Source organism: Pan paniscus, chromosome 23, assembly GCF_029289425.2.
Source record: "Pan paniscus chromosome 23, NHGRI_mPanPan1-v2.0_pri, whole genome shotgun sequence".
NCBI classification, from domain to species: Eukaryota; Metazoa; Chordata; class Mammalia; order Primates; family Hominidae; genus Pan; species Pan paniscus.
The window spans coordinates 47194443-47218259 of NC_085927.1; the positions used below are offsets into that span (position 1 = coordinate 47194443).

Genomic DNA, 23817 nt, shown 5'->3' on the forward strand with positions numbered 1-23817 from the left:
GTTTCGTGACAGGAAAGAAGAAATCACTCTAGCAGCCCCAGAAAGCATGTCCAAGGGGAGTCTTGGAGCTCCTCTAGAAAGACCCTCCTCTCTAGTCTTCCTGCCTCCAGCTCGTCCCCTCCAGGCTACCATCCCCGATGCACAGTTCCAAGGCGCTTGACATGCACTGGCTCTTAACAGGGCTTTCCCAATGCACACCTGCCAGGCCTGTCCCCCACCTCCCCTTGAGGATCAAGTTCATGCAATGCAGGTTGACATTCAGAGCCCTCAAGAGGTCCTCCCTGGCCTTCCAGGTGCAGCCTCCTTTCTGAAGCTCCAGCCCCCACCTCACCCTGTGCTCTCCGCTCCTTTTGGAGTGAAAGGTACCCACCCGCCTGCTTTCTGTGAGAGCACCGCACAGTCTGCAACCACAGCCTGGCCCAAGTGAGTGGAGAACCTAGAGGCCAGGGTCTGACTCATTTCTGAGTCCTCAGGGCCCCTTGGACACAGGGAGCCCAGAAGGGCAGGGGAGTAATGGCAAGTTCTGCAGATTAAGAGGGCTGAGCTGGGGCCCAGTGCCAGGCAGAGAAACAGCCCTGCCTTAACCACAGACCTGCAAGGCCGGACTGATGGGTCCCTTTAACAGGAGAGGAAACTGAGGCTCAAAGCAAGTGTCTTCTCCAAGGCCACACAGGCCTTGTTTTGGTTCCTGCATCAGTTGGCTCCCAGCTGGGAAGAGCCTGGAGGGCAGGAGGAAAGCCAATGCCAGGGGATTCTGCCCCTCTCTGTCTGCCTTGGGCACGGCTCTGGCCAAGTCTACACCCTGAGGGCTCCAGCTGCTGCCAGAATTGCTCCTCCTGGTTCCATGGTGCTGGAATTCCAGCAGAGCCACCTCCTCCCTCTGTCCCCCTGGCCTTGGGAAGCAGCAACTTCCTACTAAGCTGTGATCTCATTGTCCCTTTCTTTTTTTTTTTTTTTTTTTGAGACTGAGTCTTGCTCTGTCGCCCAGGCTGAAGGGCAGTGGCACAGTCTTGGCTCACTGCAACCTCCGCCTCCGGGGTTCTAGCGATGCTCCTGCCTCATCCTCCTGGGTAGCCGAGATTACAGTCGTGCGCCACCATGCCCGGCTAATTTTTGTATTTTTAGTAGAGATGGGGTTTTACCATCTCTTTGCTGGGATTTCCCAAAGTGCTGGGATTACAGGCATGAGCCACCGCGCCCAGCCTTCATTGTCCCCTTCTAATGCTTCCAATCCCCTATGGTAAGTCCCCCAGTTCCACTCTGAAGATTTTCATTTCCTGGCTTGGCCCCGAGTCCTGAGTGGGTGGCCCCTGCGCAGGCCCTGGCCCCACTGCCCCGGCTGTTCTTCACTGACGATGGCCGACACTGCCTGACCTCCAGGTTCCTCAGCCTCACCGAGTTCTTTGGCGCCTCCGGGCCATGTTGCGTGCTGTTCCCCCTGCCTGGCTGATCTTCCTGAAGCCCTTTGCCTGGCCGGCTCCATCTATCCCTCCGCTCTGCAGCCTCTTAGCGGCGCCCTCCGTGACTCCCAGTCTTAATCCAGCTTGCTCCCCAGTCCCTCACAAGGCCCTGGCTTCCCCAAAGCCCTGGGTACTGCCTGTGCTTAGGCATCATCTGATTATTTCCTTCATGCTGGGTTTTGCCATAAGACCCCCAGCTCAGGAACTCCAGGAGGGCGGGCACATCTGTCTTCCTCACAGCTGCAGCCGTGGCTCCAGAAACTGACACTGTGCCTGGGTGGAGGTATCTTCAGTCAATACTTACCGAATGCATGACTCCATGGAAGGATCAAGGAGTGGAGGACAAGACTGGCAGGTGGACACATGGACTGGGCCAGATCACAAAAGGTCTTAAGTATTATCGTAAGAAGGTGAGTGGGGCCCAGGGAAGATCTTTCATTTTCCCTTCCCTTACCAGATGCCTGATTTTCTTGGGTCCCCAGGCTTACGTTGAAAGCACAATAAATGTGTTTCCTATATCCTAAAATCTTCCCAGCCACCCTGGCCCTCCCCAATCACACACACAAATTGAGCCTGGGAGGCCCAGCAGGGCATGGGGGTGGAGGCTGTGCCAGGCAGTGTGGGTCACCTGAAGGCCAGAGTCCCTTATCAGGCTCTTCTTTGCCCTGGGCGGCCTCTTGGGCCATGTTGCTGACTTCACTCCTGTCCCCTCCCTTACCCAGACAATCCAGAGGAGGGGTGATGTTAGCATAGCCCGAGGCAACCCTCAGGGCCTAGTTACAGAGTCAGCCTCAGAAAAGAGACACTGGGACCTGAAAAGAGGCATGGCGGTCCCTGGTTGCTCCCCATTAAACCCTGGCCCAGCTCAGGCCCTGGGCTCTCCTGGGCAGAGCTGTGTGGCTCTCCTGAATGTGTGAGCACCAAACTTGGAGGTCTTAATTCTGGGGACTCATAGCACCGTGGGGCCTCTGTCTCTCTTCCTCAGTGAAATGTGGGCATGGCCGGCATACTTCCACCCTCACGGGGACGGTCAGAACAGAGAGGAGACGCAAAGGCAGTGAGAAGGGGCGCACAGCTGGGGTGAGTCCCATAGCCTCTCTGTGCCTCAGTTTACTTGTCTGTTAAGACGGGGTCATCTGATTATGCTAAGTCAGATAAGCCAGATGCAAAAGAACATATATTTTATGATTCCACTGATGGGAGGTACCTGGAATAGTTTAATTCATAGAGACGAAGACCAGCGGTTACGGGGGTTGACATGGGAGGGGGCGTGGCGCAGGGCATGCAAGCTTCTGTTCGGGATCATGCAGAAGCCCCGGAAATGGATGGTGGTCATGGCCACACAGGAATGTGAATGTACCGAATGCCACGGACCTGTATGCTTACAGAGCTAAAATGGTAAATTTCATGTTACGTACATTTTACCGCAATTTAAAACACACACATAAGAGGTGGACCTCCCCTACTGGGCGGGCCTGATTGGGGGGTTACATCAGGGAAAGGCCTGGGGACCTGAGCCCAGAGGAGCTGTGCTGAGCCCCCCGAAGTAGTAGTGGAAGGGCTGCAGAGTTTTGACCTCCTTCTCAGGCCTGGGACCATTCCTGAGCTCAGGGCAGGGCTGAGAGCAGGTGGAGCCCAAGGACCTGGGGTGGGGCCAGAGGGGTCCTGGGCGCTCAGCTGGCCTCCCCCAACACCCAGCCCCTCGCCTTGTCTGCACCTCCTTCTGCAGCTCAGCAAAACTCTTTCCCTTCCTTTACAGGCTGGCATGGATCATCAGGCCCATCTTCCAGGAGGGGAGACTGAGGCCCCACCAGGCTCAGAAATGCCCCCATAGTCAAATGACCTGGCCCATTCCAAGTGGAGCCTGTGACCCCACTCCACCCTTGAGCTTCTCCCACTGCATTTAAGCCCAGCCCAGCCCAGCACTGGGAGCTGTTCTGGAAACAGGGCACTGTCTGCCCCAAGTTCTGCCCGGAACTGGCCCCCCCACCTACCCCTAAGTGCCCCCTTTAGTTGGCAAATGCCTCGAGAGTCTCCTTCCTTCCCTTCTCCACCACAACCATCCTGAGAATATCCTCACAGAGAAGAAAGAGGCAACAAGATTCCTTAAAAAGCCAAATATCCTGGTGAGAAGCTGCTATTAACCTCCTGGGAAGCTCCAGAGAAGAAATAGCAGGGAGCGGGGAGGCTGCCCGACTCCTGGGCAGTGATGGAGAGCCAGGAGGCGGCGTCAGGTGCAGAGAAGAAATAGCAGGGAGCGGGGAGGCTGCCCGACTCCTGGGCAGTGATGGAGAGCCAGGAGGCAGTGTCAGGTGGCGGGTGGGCGGAGAGGCAGCAGCATCCAATGATTCCCATCACACATTCAGTGTCTGGCAGCTCCTGCTGAGTGAGCACCTGCTGAATGCTCAGGGGCCTCTGCAGGCGCGGCAAACCTTGAGGGCAGAGCCGGTGGTGCCAACTCCATGATACAGATGAGAAAAGTGAGGCCCAGGCGAGGCAATGGGCACGTGGACGTAACCAAGGTCACACAGCTGAGGAAGGCCGGGACTGCAGCTTTGAAACCACATTTTTCTGAAGCCGAAGTCTAGGAGAGAAATAGGCAGATGGAGGGCAGCAGGGCAGAGATTGGACTGAGATAGGTAGAGAGAGGGAGGGAGAAGGGGAGGGATAAAGAGGGATGGAGAGAAAGAGGGAGAGACAGCAAGTGAGCCAGACCATGAGGGGCACCCCCCGACCTCACCAGCAGCCAGGGGGCAGGGGTCACCATGGAAATTGTGTGCTTAGTGGTGATGTGGCAGCATGGGAGGGGAGGTGCAGTCTTGACTGGGTCAGGTGGGCCTCTGAGGCTCGCATGGCAGGGGTGTAGGGCAGGAGCTGAAGGGGTTCAGTCCCTCCCACTTTACTGCTGTCCCCTCTGGAGTCCTGCTGCTCCACCACTGTGGCCAGCCATCCTCTCCCCTTGCCTATCTCAGGCCCTCCTGTGCAGCTGTGGAGGACGGAGCTAGGTGGGCTGTACCTGCCTTTCCTCTCCAGCTCTGGGCCGAGCCCACTGTGCTCACCAGCCTGGGTCTAGAGGAGGAGGGAAGGTCTAAAGCACTGGGTCCTTGTCCCTGCTCTGTCACTGGTGTGCTGTGCGGCCCTGGGCAAGCCACTTTCCCTCACTGGGCCATACTTCCAAGATGGTTGAAGGTTTCCCGGATGGTTCTATTTCTGGGATTTTCACACTGTCTGAGAACAGCCCCATCTCAGAGAAATCTCTTGGGTGCTATTTGGAGAGGACTCATTCTAGAGTCCAAATCCTCAAAGCCTGACTCCCATCCCTTCGTTAAGCACCTGCCATGTACCAAGCACTGGTTCAGAAGCCAGAAATACTGGTTTCGTTGGTGAACTCAAACCCCCGACAATTCTGAACCTTAGTTTCCTCATCTGCAAAATGGGTCAGTGAGGACAGAGCCCCTCCTCAGAATGAGGAAGAGGCACAAATGAGACCATTTAGGGGAATTCTCCCCACAGGCAGGTCGCTACCAGGATCCTCCTCCTGCTGGGGCCCTCTGGTCAGACAGACCTGGGTTCCAAGCCTGGCTCACCCACTCACCACTTGCACTGCCCTGTAGGAGCCCTGACCCTGACATTAGACAGGCACAGGGGTGGCCTGCCATCTGTGTTAGTCACCCCAACCTGTCCCCTTGCCTCCCAACAACCGCCACACCTCCATGCATTCTTTACACCCCTCCCCAAAGACCGGATGAGGACTTGGGTCCCTGGAAACCGAGCAAGTCTTCCCCTGAAGACTTGAAGAGGCACGGAGAAGCGGAGTGAAGCAGAGCTTTCCACATATCCATCCCCTGCTCAAAAACCTTCCATGGCTCCCTATTGTCCTGCAAATGATCCAGCTCCTCCCCAGCATTTCAGCCCTCCAGAATAGGCCCGTCTGCCCCTTTCTCCCATTATTGCCCTTTCTCTAGCCTCCCTCTAGCAGCACCTGTTCCCCAGTGTCTCCTGCCCACCCCCTGTCCTCTTGCAGAGGAGGGGGAGAACGAGGGCCATTCCAGGCAGACGGATCATCCCGTGCAAAAGCTCCACAATGCAATGGAGGAGTGGGGCGCAGTGGGGCCCTCCCCCGAGGTGCAGCCCGGTCCTGTGCTCTGCTGAGCGGAGTCCTCCCTCCCAGGTCCCCCCACTCCTGGGTCCCACTGCTGCCCCTGGGGTTTTCCACCTTGTTCTTCCGGAAATCCACTCAGATTTCTCCGGGGGACCAGGAGCCGCTGGGCTTCACTGTTGATTTTTCACAAGTGATTACTGGCGGTAGAATTTGTCACCTGCACAAAGAAAGGAAAATGAACCTTTCATCAGAGCCAGTCTGTGGGCCCCTGAGGAGGCTCAGCTTCAAGAGCTGGGGAGCAAGATGTGGGCGGGGGGGGGCACAGGAAAGGGAAGAGGGGAGGGGAGGGAAGGGTCAGGGCTACCCAGGGCCAGGCCCAGACAGGTAGATCTGTTTCAAGCCCCCATTCATTGGAAGATGGGGAAATGGTAGCTCAGAGAGCCTGAGAGCCTTGCCCAAGGTCACACAGCAGCTAAGGGACAGCTTACCTGGGCCCACTCGGCACCCCATGAATGCTGGCAGAGTGGGTGCCATGGGGCTCAAGTCACAGAAACAGAAAGGAATATGGCAGATGGTCTGGTCCCAGGCCTCTTCAATTTCACAGAGAGACTGAGGCCCTCAGAGGGACTGGAACTTGCCGAGGACACACAGTGGGGCCCACAGCAGGGCGGCGACTGGAAGGCAGAAACTTGACTGCAGGCTCCTGAACCTCAGCCCAGCTCCTTCCTCTGGCCAAGGAATCCCATAAGTGAGGCAGGTGGGGGCCCCAGCTGCAACGGTCTGTGTCCCAGGTCCCCTCCTCCCTGCTCCCCCGCCCCTATGCCCCTGGGCTCCTAATGGGTGGCTTTGGAACAACCTTCCCTCCCTGAGCCTCAGTTTCCCCACCTAGAGATGGGCACTACACCCGCCCATTTCTTGGTCTGCTGTGAGGGTTCCCATCTGCTGGCCGATGCCCGCCTCTCCCGCTCCAGGCTGCCTCCAGTCTGAGGTTTCTGTCTCTCTCTCAGCCCCCGGCCTGGGCTCCACTGTCGGTTTCACGCCTCCTCCGCCTCCACCTTGGCCAGCTTCCCTCATTGCTGTGAGCCGAGCCTGTCTTGCTCCCTCCTCAGTGCTCCCGCTGCTCAGCCGTGAGGATGATCAACACCCACCAGGCTGCCAGCCACCAGCAGGAGGGAGTGCAGAGAGCGATCCTGGCTGGCACCCACCCCTTGGCTCCCAGACCCACCCCCCCCGGACCCCAGCCTCCCCAACTCATCTCCAGTGTGCACCCACCTCAGTCCCTCCAGCCCTATCTAGCCCCTCTAGCTCCCAAACCCTTTCTAATCCTCCCCACACCCTCTCCAGCTCTCCCAACCCTCCTGGCCCTCATCTTCCCCAGTTTCCTCCAACGCTATTCCTCCTGATGCCTCTCACACCCCCCTGGATCCCTTAGGCCAGGCCGCTGTCAAAGAGGGAGTGGGACAGGGCAGTGGGTGGAGGGGCCGAGGGCTTAGAGCACTGCTCGCCCACCTGCCCATGCCCCCCTGCCTATGCCCGCCTGCCCACGCCCACCTGCCCATGCCCACCTGCCCATGCCCCCACCCATGCCCCCTGCCCAACCCCACCTGCCCGTGCCCACCTGCCCATGCCCCCCTGCCTATGCCCGCCTGCCCACACCCACCTGCCCATGCCCACCTGCCCATGCCCCCACCCATGCCCCCTGCCCAACCCCACCTGCCCGTGCCCACCTGCCCATGCCCCCTGCCTATGCCCGCCTGCCCATGCCCACCTGCCCATGCCCCCCTGCCCATGCCCCCACCCATGCCCCCTGCCCAACCCCACCTGCCCATGCCCTGCTGCCCATGCCCCCTGCCCACACCCACCTGCCCATGCCCACCTGCCCACGCCCCCCTGCCCACACCCACCTACAACGCAATGGTGGCAGCCACCAACCCTCCCACAGCCCAGTCACCACACTCACACAAGTCCTACACACACCACTCCCACAGATATCTCCTACACTCACACACAAATCTGCATGCGCACATACACCCAGGAGCCCTGACCCCATCCCAAACCCCCAGCATCGCTGGCTCTCAGCGCCAGGTGGACAGGGCACTGGGAGTGGACAGGAGGGGCAGCAAGACCCAGGCTCAGGGCACCCAGAGGCCCCCCTGCTGCCCCCACACAGGTGGCCTTCCTGGTCCTGGCCCAGTGCCAGCCTCGAGTCTTGGGAACACATTCCTCCCGGCCCTCATCCTGGTGCCTCTGATGTGGCAGGAGGAGGGGGATGCTGTGACCCACTGTGGCCACACTGTCACTACCCCCCTTCCACAAGAGACTCCATGCACGTGGCCCTCAGGGGAAGCCTGATCCCCAGCATGGCTGACCTCTGCGGTCCTCGAAGGCTGACCTCTGCAAACTCCTTCTCCTGTCCTGGCACCACCATGTGCATCCCCTCTGCCACAGGCACCCCATCCCCATCCACGCCTGCTCTCACCTTGCTCCTCAGGTGCGCAGGGGGCACTGAGGGGCGAGCTCCCCCAATGGGCATCATCATCCCATGCCGCCTCCATGCCCAGAGCACAATCCCCCCTGCTCTGCCAGGGGGCCCTCCCTGTTCTCTTCCCTGCTGTCAGCACCACTCTCCCACTAGGAGCCAGCCCAGGCACCTGCCCCTGAGGGGCCACGCTCCCATCAGTCCCTGCAGAGCAAGCCTGTCTCCTCTGGGTCCCACTGCACCAGGCACTGCCCCCATCACAGAGGTCCACTTGGCCCACTACCTGCCTGTGCCCCCTTCTGGGCCCACCAATCTGTGAGCACCTTTCATCCTGACACCCTGGCCTCCTCCTCACCATCCCCAGTCTTTTCTCCTCTTCAACTGTCATTGTGCAGTTTCCTTTCTGCCGCTCCCTCCCCATCACCTTCAGAAGCCACCTCCTCCAGGAAGCCTTCCCAGATGCTCTGCAAGGTGACGCTGGGAAGTGGTATACAGGCTTTGGACCCAGGATGATCTGGGTTCTCTCCCTATCTGTGTGACCTCAGCAAGTCGCTCCACTTCTCTGAGCCTTAGTTCCTTATGCATAACATGCATTAATAACAACCCCTGCCAGGGAGTCAAACGCCCTGGCACACAGTAGGTGCTCCACAGCCCTGAGGCACACCCGCTCCCCTGCAAAGGGCCATGTCCTCCTTGTTTTTTGTTTTTGTTGTTGTCTTTTTTTTTTTTTTTTTTTGAGACAAAGTCTCACTCTGTCACCCAGGCTGGAGTGCAGTGACACAATCTCAGCTCACTGCAGCCTCTGCCTCCCGGGTTCAAGCAATTCTCCTGCCTCAGCCTCCGGAGTAGCTGGGACTAGAGGTGCGTGCCGCCACGCCCGGCTAATTTTTGTATTTTTAGTAGGGACAGGGTTTCATGATGTTGGCCAGGATGGTCTTGATCTCCTGACCTCATGATCTTCCTGCCTCGGCCTCCCAAAGTGCTGGGATTACAGGCATGAGCCACCACACCTGGCCATGGCCTCCTTGCTTTTACCCTTGGCAGGCAGTGTTTTCTTTGTCCCATTGTTTCTGTCTGCTGTCACCCTCTTTTCCCATTGGCCCTGACATCTGCTGATCCCACACCGCCCCCAGATGTGGTACTGAGCACTTCCCATCCACCCTCACCTGGAATCCTCTCCACCATCCTCTCAAAAACACTCACTAACCTCTCTGGGCCACAGATGCTTGGTTTCTTCGTCATTAGGACGGGATGATAACACCGGCTTGAGGTTGATGTGAGAATTAAGGGAGATAATTCGGGAAAAGCACTTGGCCCAGTGCCTGGCTCAAAACTTGGCGGCCACATCACGCCTGGGTTTATAGTTGAAACTCTATTATTGTTCTGCCCTGGAGAAGCTCCGGCCTGTGCGCACACTGGGCACTTCCCCAAGCCTCCCAGACCAGGCCCCAGGAAGGGCTGGCATTGAGGGCCCTGGCCGGAGCAGGTGGGGTGAGGCTGAAGCAGGTTCCTCCGCCCCAGAGTCCAGAGTGCCCTCCAGCCTCCAGCACCTCCTACCCCACCCCTCCTTCCCTCCCAACCCAGGCACTGGGTGGCTCTGGCAGCTGCTCTGTCCCCACCCTACACACTCCTCCTGCCTTCCTCCTCTTATTTCTCCTTGAAACCGCTGCTGCAAAAGTTCATTCTGAAAGAAATCGATTTCCAAGCAGTTTGGAGATACAATTTGGTTTTTCATTTTGAAGAAATGATGGTGGAGGAAAAGTTTGGAGACTTAATCACTGGGGAAGGCCATGGAAATAAAGAATTCCTCTGCCCTTGGCTGGAAGCTAGGGGCCTGTGTTCATTCTCTTGCTGTGACAGCAGAAAACAGGTGCACACGGAGAGGCACGGCTCCTGTATGACACACACATGTGCACACCACATGCAGCACGCAACCGTACACACACGTTGCAAAACACACACATGCACGCAGACTGTACACACCAAGACATACACACACACAGGCCTCAGTGAAACACCGTGGATGCCACCAGCCCCCAGTCCCCTCGCAGTGCAGAGACAGGGCGTGGCTGGACTCTCTCCACCCCCAGCTCTCTGTCTCTGTCCCACACCCTAATGTATCTTGCTCTTGGAATAACCCCATCTTCATTTTTTTTTTTTTTTGAGATGGAGTTTTACTCCTGCTGCCCAGGCTGGAGTGCAATGGCATGATCTCAGCTCACTGCAACCTCTGCCCCCCCGGTTCAAGTGATCTCCTGCCTCAGCCTCCCGAGTAGCTGGGATTTCAGGTGTGCGCCATTACGCCCAGCTAATTTTGTATTTTTAGTAGAGACGGGGGTTTCAACATGTTGGCCAGGCTGGTCTCAAACTCCTGACCTCAGGTGATCCGCCCGCCTCGGCCTCCCAACGTGCTGGGATTACAGGTGTGAGCCACCGCGCCTGGCCTCCCATCTTCATTATTTCCTGGAGGGCTTGACTTCCGCTGCTATTCCAAAGGTCCTTTCCAAATCTGAAGCTGCAGGTATTCATAGTCAGACATTACTGCCTCGCTCAAGAAGCTTCACAAGCTCCCGATTACCTGGCTGGACAATAATCACATCCAAAACCACGGGCAGAACCACCCACACCTCTGGCCGTGGAAGCACCTCTGCATTCCATGTCACTTCTGCCCCAGCAGCCCCTGACAGGATGGGCAGCTGCTGGGAATGTACCTGGGGCCTGCAGCCGCACCCTCCATGTCATAGATAAACACACTGCCCCAAGAGGTTGAGGAACTCACACAAGATTGTATAGGTGGTGGGTGGCAGAACACACACACACACACACACACCAGTGGCTGCAGTCTCTCATTATCAGTTCATTCTTTTGTACCTGGAAGATTTTTAAGAGTTCGCTATGAAGATGGGCCCCCTGGGAAAGTCATAATGTCTGACATACTAAGGCAGGGAACCCCCAGATTCCTTGGATTGGAGGACAGAACAGGCCCTAAATTCCATCTAGTTCAACCCCTCTGATATTTGAACCCCTTTACAGTATCCTTGCCTACAGCTCTTCAGCCTGTACTTGCACACCTCCAGGGCTGGGGAGCTCGCGCCCACCTGCCCATCTCTGATCTCTTGTGAAGGTGGGAGTCCCTCATTCTGCTGAGCTGAACTCTATCCCTGGGGATTCTCCCACCTTAGGTCTTGGGTCTCTGCCTTGGGGCTCTAAGCCTTCTCCTCTTCTGGCTGTCCTCAACCTCAGGGGCCCAATTGGGATGCCCTCCTCATTCCAAGTCTATGGGCAGAGGCCGGCGTGGGCCACGTTGAGGCTGGAAGTTCACAGACACGTGCGCACATGTATGAGGCATTTGGCCTTCATGCTGGGAAAGGAGGAGAGCAGGGCCCATCTTCTTGGGGGAGGACACCCTTGGGGGCTAGGGGTGCCAGGTGAGGGGCACTGTGCAGAGAGCAAGAACAGGGCCTCCTTCTCACAGAAGTCTTAGCAAGGGGCTTCCAGGCTCAGTGGAGACAGGCGTGGCTGTGGGGTTGAGAAACAAAGAACCCTGTGTTAGGGGGCAGGGAAGGGCTGAGGACTTCCTGAGACATGAAAGGAGGAGAAACGAGGCTGAGGTGGGCACAGGGCCCCAGATCAGGGAGGGGTGGCCTTCCTGGAGTGTCTCCGAGCTGGTCAGTCCCGTGGCCTTGCAGGGAAAAGCAAGGTCCGGAAGGTGAGGCCCAGCCCCGGGCCAGACCAGACCTCGGGGCAGGGCTCCTGTCCCACACTCTTCCTCATGGTCTGGGTCTCTCTCTCCCGAAGAATGGGCTGTCCCAGGAAGGATACTTAGGGGCTTCCCTTCCCTCTCTCTGTCCTCAGCTCCCGGGGCCCACCAATCTGTGTCCTATCTGAGGAATGTGCCACCCGAGGGGGACCTGGGGAGGGGGAAGGTGGGAGAGGACATGGAGGTCAATTGGACCCTGCCAGCAGGACAGCAGAGCATGAGGGGTCGGGAGAAGATCATAAATATGATGGCTTGGTGGAGGTAGCATCATGGGAGGCTTCCTGGAGGAGATGAGATAGGAAGTGAGCCCTGGGGGCTGGGGAGGTCTGCGTCTACCGGTCTTACACATTTACCCACAGGCTGGTTTCCCATCTGCTGAGCGTTTAGTGCATGCTGGGCGCTTTTCATGTCAGCAGGGCAGCCCACAGATCGCTACAGAGCATCTCTCCTGCATGCCACGTGCTAGCCTGGGCTGGGCCGGTTGACTCTGATGGGCAGTCCTGGGTGCCCGCTCCCCACGGCAATGTGATACACCCGGAAAGGGGCCAAGCCCCGGCACCAGGAGGCCTGGGTGCAGATCCCAGCCCTGCCACTTAGCTGTCGTGCATCCGGAGGTGGCATAGGACTGTGTGCTTGCGAGAGCCAGAGGCCAATGGGATGAGGGTGGCCTGGTGGCCCTGCCCTGGACTCTCCCCACAGGGGCAGGTAGAAGAGAGGCACCGGTGCACAAGGCCCAGCCCTGGGGATCCACGGTGCCCCCGGCCCAGATTCCCTGCACCTGCCCCAGTTTGGGGCAGCCCGGCCTACTTCTCAAGGATGTTTGGAGGTTCCTGAGAGGCCCCCCAGGGGCCCTGCCCACACCCACCTCCAGCGTCTGCTCCCTCCTACAGCCACACACTCTGATCCCCAGCCTGGCACAGGGTAAGCCCCAGCACAAGGACCCCCTTTGCAGCCCCTCCTACCCCAGGGACATCAGATCTGCCAGCCCCTTCCTCCTCCTGCCCTGCCCTCCAGAGAAGGCACTGGGTGGTGGGGTGGGGGTGCAGGTGGGGCCTTGCAGGGCACACTCGTCAGCCCACACCGTGGTTTACATCCTACCCTCACCACCATCATCTTACACCTCCAGCCCAGGACATTCCAGCTTCTGCTTTCAAGGTGGGGTTGTGCCCACAGAAGTTAAGGCTCAGCTTTTGAATTTTGAAATAAAAATTTGAAACTTGTGTCAGAGAGAGCAACATTGAAAGGAGATTCCAGCCAACCCCTGGGCACAGAAGGCCCAAAAGCCAGCGTTCCCTGAGGACAGTCAAGAGGTAAGTGGGCACGAGGCTCCTGTTCCTGAGGGATGCCCCCCATGAGATCGGAGAGCCAAGGCAGTGAGGAGCGGTGCGCGCCCACAGCAGCACCTGCTCCTGGCGGGCAGTGGGGACAGGGTGTGAGGCTGCCTGGGCTGTGGTACGCAGAGGGCTGCTGGCTCAAAGGACACAGCACCCAGAGATGCCCTTGTCGGAGAAGGGAACCCCACAGCTGGCCTCACAGACGCCCAGGAGTGAGCGGGTCCAAGGAGAACCTGATGCAACGGCGAAACCCCCATGTGGGCCGAGTTTGTCTAGAGCTTGTCTAGAAGGGGCCAGGTAGCAGCATAAATGGCAGGAACAGGGTGGGAGCCAAGGAAATGATTCAGTTTTGCTCCTGGAGGCAAAAGAAGTTCCATTTCTGCCACTTGAGTTTGCAGCCTGAGAAGGTCCCTCTGGCACGCAGTGTGCAGCTGACTGAGCAGACACTGTCGGGCGGCTGCAGGGGACTCAGTGGCCTCAGTGAGCTCTGGCCACCCAGGGGGTGAGGGGAGGGACCCACTCACTCAGGCCCACTACTGATCCCACATTGCTGAGGAGGCTTTAGAGACAGCCCCCGGCCCTATCCCCTTTCCCTGCCTCCCCACCGCAGGCCCCTAGGCCCACCCGCCAGCTCCTTTCCCCTCCCCGGGCCTGGGCCCCTGGAGGCTGAGAGCGTGTGTGACCCCAGAGCCCCCAGTACTGTCATTAGCGCTGATTACTCCCACCAGCACCCCAGGGTGGGGGCGGCAGCTCTGGCAGAATTGTGTCAGGAGTGCCAGGTATCCCTGCTCCACGCTGGCTGTGGGCAGCCACCGAGAGGGGGCGCTGGGAGGCAGGACAGGCAAGGTGGTGCTTCTCCAAGACCCGAGGACTCCAGGCAGTCTCCTTTCACCCCACCTCCATCAGCCTCGGAGGGGCCCTCCCCTCTCAGGACTCCTCCACCCTTACCCCCTGACCCATTCCATCTCCCTCCCCTGTCTGGGAGTCAGGAAACCAAGCTCTGCCCTCTAATCCTGCCCCTGCCTCAGTGGGCAGCGGGACCCCGGGTACATGGCTTCTCCTCTCCAGGCCGGGTTCCTCCTCTTTTAAATGAGGGGTGCCATTTCTTGATTCCCTTCCAGCTGCAATCAGCCAGTCAACCCTCCTCCCTTGCGGTCCCCTGGGCTAAGTGCCCACCTGCCTGCCTCCTCTCCTCCCTCCTCCCTCCTCTCCTCCTTCTCCCCTCTCTCCTCCCTGTCCTTCTCCCATCTCTTCCTCTCCCTCTTCTCTCTTCTCTCCCTCCTCCTCACTGTCTTCTCCTTGTTCTCTAGTCCCTCACTCCTCTCCTCTCCTGCCCCCACCCCCAGCAGCTTCCTCTCTCCCTGTCAATTAGACTGGCTCTGGCAGGAGGCTCAGAGAGCAGGCTAGGGCACCCAGCTGGAAAATTGGGTGTCGAGAGCTGTCTGGAATCCTAATGCCCTAGCCCTGCCCTTCTCCACCTCCCTCACCTCTCCTCGAGTGACAGGTGCTGGGTGCTGGCATTGACTCTTCCAGTGGGGGCACCCTCCCACTGCTCTCATCCTGCCAGGCCTGCAGCCTCCTCTCACTGCCCCAAAACTCCTCTCACTCTGCCCCTTCCCCATGCTCCAGCGTCCCCCTACCCTCTCGACTTCTGACCATCCCCAAGTTCAAGGCTTGGAGAAAAGAGCACTGGGCTGGGACTCGAGACCTGTGTGCTGGCCAGGCCCCCTTTCAAGGCCTCAGTTTACCTGTGAAGTGAGGCTCCACCTCGGAGTCCTTCCCGCTCAGACTGTGTGGCCCCCAGACCTGTCAGCTTTCCAGCCAACACAGAGGGCTGCCGCGGGGTCACTCCTGACCTGCTCTGGTGGCGGCCCCATTTCAAATCTTATTTTGTTTTTATTTTCACTGGGAATGGCTCTGGGCCAGGGCATTAGCATTCCAGTTTCTAGCAGATTCTCTCCTTCCTGTTGTGTTGCGGGAGCTGCCTCACTCATCTTTGCGCCTGCCTGGCCCCCGAGTAGACTGGGCTGCCCAACTCGGAGCTGGCAGCCACCCAGGACTGGTGGGCATTCAGGTAACCTACGTCCTGGCCACCAGCACCACCTGGCCTCATCCTAGGTAGCCCAAGAAGGTGCCTCTCTGGAAGTGAAAGGTACACGCTCCTCACTCCCAGACCCCATGCCCTACCCTATGGGTGCCATAAGTCCGCAAGGTTCAAGGACGCCGATGGTTCACCCAACTCAATCGTTTTCTTTCGCTATTATTAATTACTTTTTACTCTTCACCCAGGTACTAAGGTAACCCCAACAAGCAGCCTTCTTGTCCTCTACCAAGCACACCTCCCCAGAGTGTGGAGCCTGTGCAGAATCTCAGAGGTGACTCCAGCAGCCTTTGGGGAACCGTCACTATCAATCAGGCACCTGCTGTGTGTCAGGCACATGCTGGGACTCTGGGGACACAGCAGGGGACCCCACCAGCAAGTCCTCTTGTCTCACATTCTGCAAACAAAATAGAAAAATAGCTCATTTCAGAGTGGCCAGTGTCATGAAGGAAAGAAAACAGAGTGAGGGGATGCTGACCCAGGGTAAGGCCATATAGGAGGGCTCAGGGAAGACACCACAGGGGAGGTGACCCTGAGATGCGCCCAAAATGATAAGAAGCTGGCGTGGCAAAGTTGGGGTATATATACCATTCTAGATGGAGGCAGCGGTAAGTGCAAAGGCCCTGAGGCTGGAACACGTGTGGTTGAGCAACATGTGGCCAGTGTGGCTGGGGCAGGAAAGTGGCAGGGGAGGCTGTCACACCCAGATCACATCCTGCCTGGATGGGCACTCCTGGAAGGAGTTTGTGATGCATTCTAAATGCAAGAAGTAGCCACTGGATGCTTTGTGGGAGAAATGCACTCTGATGTTCGTTTTTAACGATCTTGCTACTTCTGGCTGCTGGGCACAGGTCGGGGTGGAGGATGGCCAGGGCTGAAGCAGGCAGGCCAGTTAAGAGGATGCTACAGTGATTCAGGCAAGGGGCAAAGTGGCTGCATAGAAAGGCAGAGAAGTGGCTCTGGCCTACACGGAGACCACAGGAAGGGGTCTACTCAATGTGTCCTGCCCATGACAGCAGTAAGCCCCTTCCCAGAACCCTCTCCCATGTTCTCACCTCCCCTGCCCCCAGCTGTGTACCTTGGTTCCTTTTGATTCCTTCTCTCCACCAAAGTCCTTCCTCCTCTTGCATCCAGTCTTCAGCATGGGTCGTGAGTCCCCAGCTCTATCTGGTTCTGCGGCTGACCCAGTGGGGAATTAGGTCCTCAGGGAAAGGGGAGCGGAGGAGCAGAGGCCCTCATGGGGTCTAGTCCAATCGAGTTACTTTTATAAAAGACAGCCAGACCATTCACGCTGCCAAGATTCACCTCCGGCTGTTTTTCAGCCTGTAGCTTATTGTGCTAAGAGTGTCTGTTCCCTTCTCAGCCTTGAGTCGCTTTACAAAAGCCACCCTTCTATTACCTAGGCCTGGGTGATGCTAGGGTCCAGGACAGCATGGAGCATTGTAAGCAAAGGAAAAGGCAAGAAGCCGCACGGCGGGAAAAGAGATTTGCAACAGGACTCTTAATTACAAATCAATGAGAGAAACGGAGATAACCTCATGGAAAAATGGACCAATGGCCCGAATAGACATTTCACAAAAGAGGACAATCAAATGGCCCATAAAGTTATGAAAAAGTGCTCAGCTTCATCATCAGGGAAATGCAAATTAAAATCACAGTGATTAGCAATTTACACACCCACCAGAGGGACTAAAGCGCAAAAGCTACAACCCAGCCAGGCTTGGCCAGGAGGCAGCAGCCCAGGCGGAACTTTCATCTCTGGTGGATGGCAGCGTAAACCCGTGCAAGCACTTTGGAAACTCGAATGGTATCTAGGAAAGAGGAACACACATTTGCCCTATGACTGAGCGATTCATTCCTAGGTTTACACTCAACAGGAGTGAGTACATATGCCCAAGAAAAGACGTGTGAAAGAATGCTCATACCAGCTTTCTTCATCATCTTGCCAAACGGGAAACGACCCAAATGTCCATCAACGGTTGAATGCATAAATCCATTGTGGTGTATTTCACAGCAATGAAAATGATCCAACCACTGCTCCGATCCACATGAATGAATCATGACACGTTGCTGAGGGAAAGACGCCAGTCTCAAGCGAGGACGTCGGGCAGAATTCGGTTCATGTGGAGCCCAAAGCAGGTTGGAAGTCAGGACAGCAGTTCCCCTTGCAGCCCTCGAGGGAGAGGCTGGCAGGGCTGCAAAGGGCCTCATGGAGCAGTGGCCATGTTCTTCATCTTCATCAGGAGGCCATGCCATGTGTGCGTTCACTTTGTGAAATATCTATTGTTTTGATAGGCATGCTTTCTGTGTGTGTGTATGCACGTATATATTCACTTCAATTATAATTAACTTCACAAATAATAAAACACTGCAGAAGGTATTTAGAGTAAAAGGAATGACCACTCCCTACCCCACATGACTTAGGTATGTGACCTTCCATACCTTTTTCTATGCGACTCTATGGCTTAGTTGGGTGTGTAAAAAGAAAAAAAGAAACACACACACACACAACCCCATCCGCAGTAACAACCCCAGACATTGCCAAATGTCCCCTGGGGGTAGGGTTGCCAGAGTAAATACAGGACGTACAAATGAGATCCTACCATATCTTATGGGGTTCTTATGGGGTTTTTGCTATCTTTCATTTAATACAGGGGTTCTCACCCTTGTTACAACTGACATTTTAGGCTGGATAATTTTTTTTTTTTTTTTTTTTTGGCCTCAGCTGTCGTATGCATTGTGAAATGTGTAACAGCATCCCCAGTGCCTTCCCACCAGATGCTGGTAGCACCTAACCATCCCCAGTGACAACCAAAACTGCCTCCAGACATTGCCAAATGTCCCCTGGGGGTAAGGTTGCCACAGTAAACACAGGACATCTAGTTAATATGCACTGTCTGACATTCAGCTTGAACTGGCTGCCCTGCATTTTTATTTCCTTAACCTGGCAACCTACCTAGGGATCAAAATTACCCCTGGTTGAGAACAGATGACATCTCTCGTCGCTGGTTCCTTTTCAGGACGGGAGGATACCCCCTCTTTGTTTTCGGCGCTCTGCTGTGTTCCATGATGGGGACAAGCCATAGCCTGTCAGTCTGTCCCTTGGGATGGACAAGGTGCTTGCTAGCCAGTGGGAGGTTTTCTGCCGCAAGTGACAGAAATCGCTGCTCAGTCTCACGTGGGCCACAAGCCCATCCACAGTGCTGCCTGGCAGGGAGCAGGGTGAGCACTGGCCGTTTGCCTGTTCTGCTCTTCCCCACCTCAAGTCAGCCTCGTAGGTCAGCCTCAGCATCCAGGCTGGCCGGGCCCAAGGCCACCTGCGGGCCCTCCCTGATGTCTCATTGGCTGAGACTGGTCATAGCCCACACCTGACCTGTCACTGGCAGAGGGTGCGCTCGCCCTGAGACCCATCAGGAGCACCTGCCGTGGTGGCGAGGTGGAGGTGGTGCTGGCGTCCTAGGCTTCCTCTCATTGTCAAGTCCCTTCTCAGACCTCACCTCTGCAGCGGGGCCATCCCTGAGCACCCATCGATTGTGGCCTTGTCTCCCCACCCAAGGGCTCCCCTTCCCAAGTGTTGCCAGAAGCCCCAGCAGACATCTTCTACACTCGAGTGTCAGCTCCTGGAGGGCCCAACTCCTGGTGACTGCTGTTGTCTCAGGCCTTCTGAGTGCAGTCCATGGCCGGGGGAGCCTCTCCACTCACACCGAGTGAACTCAGCAAGAGAGGGTGCCTTTGTGCTCCACAGAGTGCAGTCCAGTCCCATATCCACAGCCATGAAACCCAATGCTCCCAGAACCATACGTCTTTTCTTCTACCTATTTGCCAGCAAACCTGACCCAAATTGACGTGAGAGTGTTCAGCGTCTTTTGTTTCTCCCACTTGCTGTGATATATGTGCAGCTTGCTGAAGAAATAATGTGTTTCATCAGGGGGTTGTCTTGGGCTGAGTTCCCCAAAAGCAAAGCCTGAGACAGGACTTGAGTGCAGGTGTTTTTTTGGAAGGTGACACCAGAATCCAGGAGGAAGCAACCGGGGAGAGTGAGACGGGGGTTGGGCGAAGATAATACAAGGGTCATTACGGAGGTCACTGCAGAGGGCACTGCAGGAGGGGGTGGTCGACTTCTCTAGGACCTCCTGAGCAATGTGGGGTGCTTCTCTGAAGGACTAGAGGCTGCTGGGCACTTACCCACCTGCCCCTGGGCTCTACCAGCTGAGGGTTACCCGAAGGGCCTTCACTCCCCAGAATTCCCCAGGTGCACTTAAGGTGGGCTGAACACCCCAGAGGGTCTACAGCATAGGGCAGCCCCAGACCCCGGGGAAGAGTAACACAGGATGGGGCATATGCGCCAAGTTACCTTCCGAAAATCTGAAACACGTTTGACCCCAAGGGATTCAGGGTCCTAGAGGTGGAATTTCAGGGTTAGAGGGGGCACCTTGGGGGGAGTCTTGTATGTAGTTTGAAAGTTTTGAAACATCAAGAGCCCTCTGAAATGGCTGTCTACGTTTCACACTCCTGGCCAGGCGTGAACGTCTTTCCTCTACACCTGCTCACCCACCTCAGGTACGCCAGCTAAATAGTAATAGTCATGGCAGACACTTATGTGTGCTCTGTATGGGGCACTGTTCTAAACACTGATCCCTCACAATGACTCTGTGGGGTAGTACTGGGTTTGACACTCATTTTTTAGGTGAGGAAACTGAGGCACAGAGGATTACACACTTTGTGCATGTTCCCACAGCTGGTAAGTCCAGAGCAGGAGGGATGTGAACCACAGCACTACACTGTCTCTAACAATATCATTGTCTTTTTAGGTTTCTGCCAATCTCGTGAGTGAAAAGTGATCAGGAGTTTGGAAAGTTCATTGTCTTGTTTTGTATTTCTCTGTTGTTATCAGCGAGGAATAGGCAGAGGAACAAATAACAGAGACTCCAGCCAGACATTTATTGCTTAAGTAAAATCAGGAGGACGGCAGTCTAGAGCTGGCATGTCAGCTCTACTCCATGGTTTTGGTCACGCAGACCCCTCCTCTTGTTACTTTGCTATGTGGGATCTCTGTCCCCAAGGTCTCCTCACTGCCCCATAAGGCTGCTGGAGCCCCAACCATTATGTCTCGTATTCCAGCCACAAGAAAAAGATAAAGAAAAAGGAAATAAGGAACACCTGTCAGCTGCCTTTTTAGGACGGTTCCTGGAATCTGCTACTTCTCATTGACCAGAACTTGAGTACGGGGCCTCATGCTAGACGGGAGGTTGGGGAATGTCTTAATAATAGACCACATGCCTGGCTGAAAATCAAGGGTTTTGCTCCTGTGGAAGAAGGGAAGGTGGATACTGGAGAACAGCTTGTGATCTCTGCCACAACAGAGGAGTATCTTTGCATAGGTTTCTTCGCCATTTTTATGGCTTCATCTAAGAATTCTCTTTTCCTACTCTCCTTTTCCTCTCACACTGATCATCCTTTTCTTACTGATTTTTAGCCACACTTCTTATGGGGAACTCACTACACTTCCCAAAACCATCTGTAGCAGTGCTTGGCTCTAAGAATCTGTGTCAAAATCAAATGGGAGCCACAGGGATGGGTCCAGCTCAACACGTGGCTCACGTTAAATGCCTCACAAATGTTGGCTTCCTTCCCTTGAGTCAGGCATTGCAAAAATGTTGCGGTGCCCTAGAACCCCCTAGAGTGCTAACAACTTGGAGCCCAGGCTTATTGAAAGACAGGGCCTGGGCCCTTCTGTTTTTACCAACTTCCCTGGGTGAGAATGATATTCACTGAAGTCTGAATTTGCCCTCAATTGTTGACAAACTCTGTACTGTCATTGACTTCCTCTTGGTCAGCAGCACGAGCATGGCCACCCCCTCCACACATCACCCTGCACGCATCTGAAGCCGAAGTGAAGTCCCACAGCCAACCTTCTCTTTGCCAGGAGAAAAAGCCCCATTTTCTCACTCATCCCTTGCGTGGCAGGGATTCCCAACCCTTCTAATTGCTATCATTCTCAGCAGGTGGACCTGGCGGGTCAACCTCCCTCCTGGCATATTCACCCTGGACTGACCATAGCCTCTCCAGGTGGAGTCTGACCAGTACGGGAGAGCACAGAACCCTCACCTCCCCCAGCTCAGACCCCGTGATCCTATTCACATGGCCCACGGCTGCATCGGCCCTAGAAACAGCTTTGTCACTCCGTGAACCTACAGTAAGTTCAAATCCCCCACAGTCTCCAGGAAGTAGGAGTTCCGTGTTGATGGTTACATCTGCACATGCTACAAGTGGCACAAAACCTTTACTCAAGTGAGTTCAAGCAAGAGACATCAGTTCACATGAGAAGGCAGAGGCACGCAGGTCCAGGTCCGCCGGGGCGAGCCTCGGTCCACCATTTCTTCGAATACAGGATTTGTTCTCTTTCCACTTGGACATCTCAATGTTTCACAGAGAGGGCCCTAGTGTTTCCTAAACTGCAGAGTTTTGGGCATCTGCATCCCAATTAGATACAACCGATTCTAAAGGAGGATCATTCTTCTCGTCCCACTTCCTCTTCCTGGTTGGAACTGGGTCCCGTGGCCATTCCTAAGCCAATCACTGGCAGGGGGAGTGGGACTACCATTTCTGGCAGGTGCCAAGGTCCAGAGGCATGAGTCGGTGATGGGCCTTCTCAGCATGGCTGGAAGAGCCTGTGAGATTATTTAACACATGAGGGGCACAGCCAGATGTGGGCCCACTGGCTGCTATCATCCCCCAAGTGAAGGGTGGTGTGGCTTGCACCCCAAGGGGAATGGGTACATGGAGAGGAGCAGCCAGATTGAGATGAGTTGTCAAGATCAAGTCAGTATGAGATGAGGGGAAGGTGGAGACTAGCTCCAAAAAAAAGGCCCATCATGTTGGCTTGAGCGGCAGGGGACTGCCACTTACATAGGAAGCAGGAGGATTGGGGGCTGCTGGGCTATCTGAGATGGACGTGGGGCTGGAAGTCACCAACATATATCCATATGTTGGTATTGGAAGCCCTGGGGCTTGGGGGAGTGCACTAAGTAGGGAATCAGTGAGTCGACACTTTAGCACCTCCGTGACTGTCTCCAGCTGTGGCAGGAATCCAAGAGAGAGATGGAGACCTGGATTAAGGCCACCCTGCAGAGAATTGAAAATATAATTTGTAAAACGCAATCATCTGGTCCAAATGAGGAAGGGAAGGAGAGTAACCAAGTTTGGATCTCAGAAAGACTCAGATGGTGTGAGGTCGCTGTCACTGACCCTCAGCACAAGGGGCTCGGCTCTGCCCTCACTGGCTTGGTCCTTCTTGGGAGCCTTCCCCTGGCCTCCCTGGCCAGGCCCCTGCCACTCCTCTGTTTCTTTACCCCACTCGGAGGTTCTCCTGGCTCTCTCCTTCCTGGCTCTCGGCCCTCTATGGGGTCTATTTCTTTTGACCAGAGCATCTGCTTCCATTGCTGTATCTGCAACACTGTCGCAGCCTCCTTCATTCAGCCAACATTCTCGAGCGGCCCCTACCTGGGCCAGGCCACGGTATGAACGCTCCTCAGCAGTCAAGGCTTCCGTGCCTCGATACAGCTACGTGAAGCAGGAGTAGCTCAATCCATTTCACAGAGGTGGAAATTGAGGCTCTGGAGTTCGGAGGAGCACTCCAAGGCCCAGTACTGCCTGACCACCATGGGGCAGGGCAGACGAGCCCCAGACTTGGAGCCTACCCTAGGAAGTTTCTTGGCTTTGCTCAGGAAAGAATTCAAGTGTGAGCTGGTGGTGGAAGAAACAGCTTTACAGAGGTGATAGTGTTACAGCTCTGTGATTGCCCCTGCAGAGCAGGGCTACCCCACGGGCAGTGTGCTGACAGCAGCAGCTCAGGAGGAGTTCTGCAGTCATGTTTATACCCACTTTTAATCACATGCAAATTAAGGGGCAGGTTATTTAGAAATTTCTAGAAAAGGAGCTGTAACTTCCAGGTCATTGCCATGGAAAGGGGCAGTAACTTCCGGGTATTGCTATAGACAAAGGTAAAACTCATGGTGCTGGTGGTGGGCATGACTTCTGGAGAGAGGTGCTTTCAGGGCCTCTTCCTGTTTTAGCCACTCTTCAATCTGGTCTAGAGTTGAGTCTCCGTCTCCCACCTCAACCACACTCCTTCCCTTGACCCTGGTGGTCAGTCCAGCCCTAAGTTCATAGTCTGGCCTGGGGTGTCTCATCATGGATTTATGGGTGTAGAGGCAGCCAGGCCTGGGATGGGGACATGAGCTCCTGGAGTCAGGGAGAGTGGGCAGCCAGGCCTTGCCTGTGTTAATCAGCATTTGTTGGGCCTCAGTTCCCTGGTCCATACACGGAGGGTAAAAGTAAGTACCTTTTCCTCATTGGAGTACAACAGAACTCAAACGGCCTCATGCCTACCTCATGGCTCTCTTGTGAGGTGGCACTGGAAGCTCTGTGTGTGAGCACAGTGCGGACACACAGTGGGTGACTCGTCCCTCAGTGAAGTCCTCCAGTTAAGAGCCGTGGACCACGTACCTCTGTGCACCCCACGCCACCCCCGCTTAGCAACCTCCATCCGGCTGGCACAGGGACAGCTCAGGGTGAGACT

At 56.0% G+C, this 23817-nt stretch overlaps 1 protein-coding gene across 2 annotated transcripts in view; it reads right to left on the bottom strand.

Annotated features, from left to right (window-relative positions):
* Window positions 1–938: 938 nt before the first annotated feature.
* Window positions 939–23817, bottom strand: part of ELFN2 (extracellular leucine rich repeat and fibronectin type III domain containing 2) — a 90127-nt gene continuing 67248 nt past the window's right edge. Inside the window, exons 5-6 of one of the 2 annotated variants that reach the window (XR_008622683.2) lie at window positions 5677–5779; window positions 939–4044 (exon numbers count right to left, since the gene is read on the bottom strand). The gene's annotated coding sequence lies outside the window, so the exon portion shown is untranslated. Of the gene's footprint in view, window positions 4091–5676; window positions 5780–23817 lie in introns of both variants that reach the window. The other variant, XR_008622681.2, reaches the window with a different exon arrangement.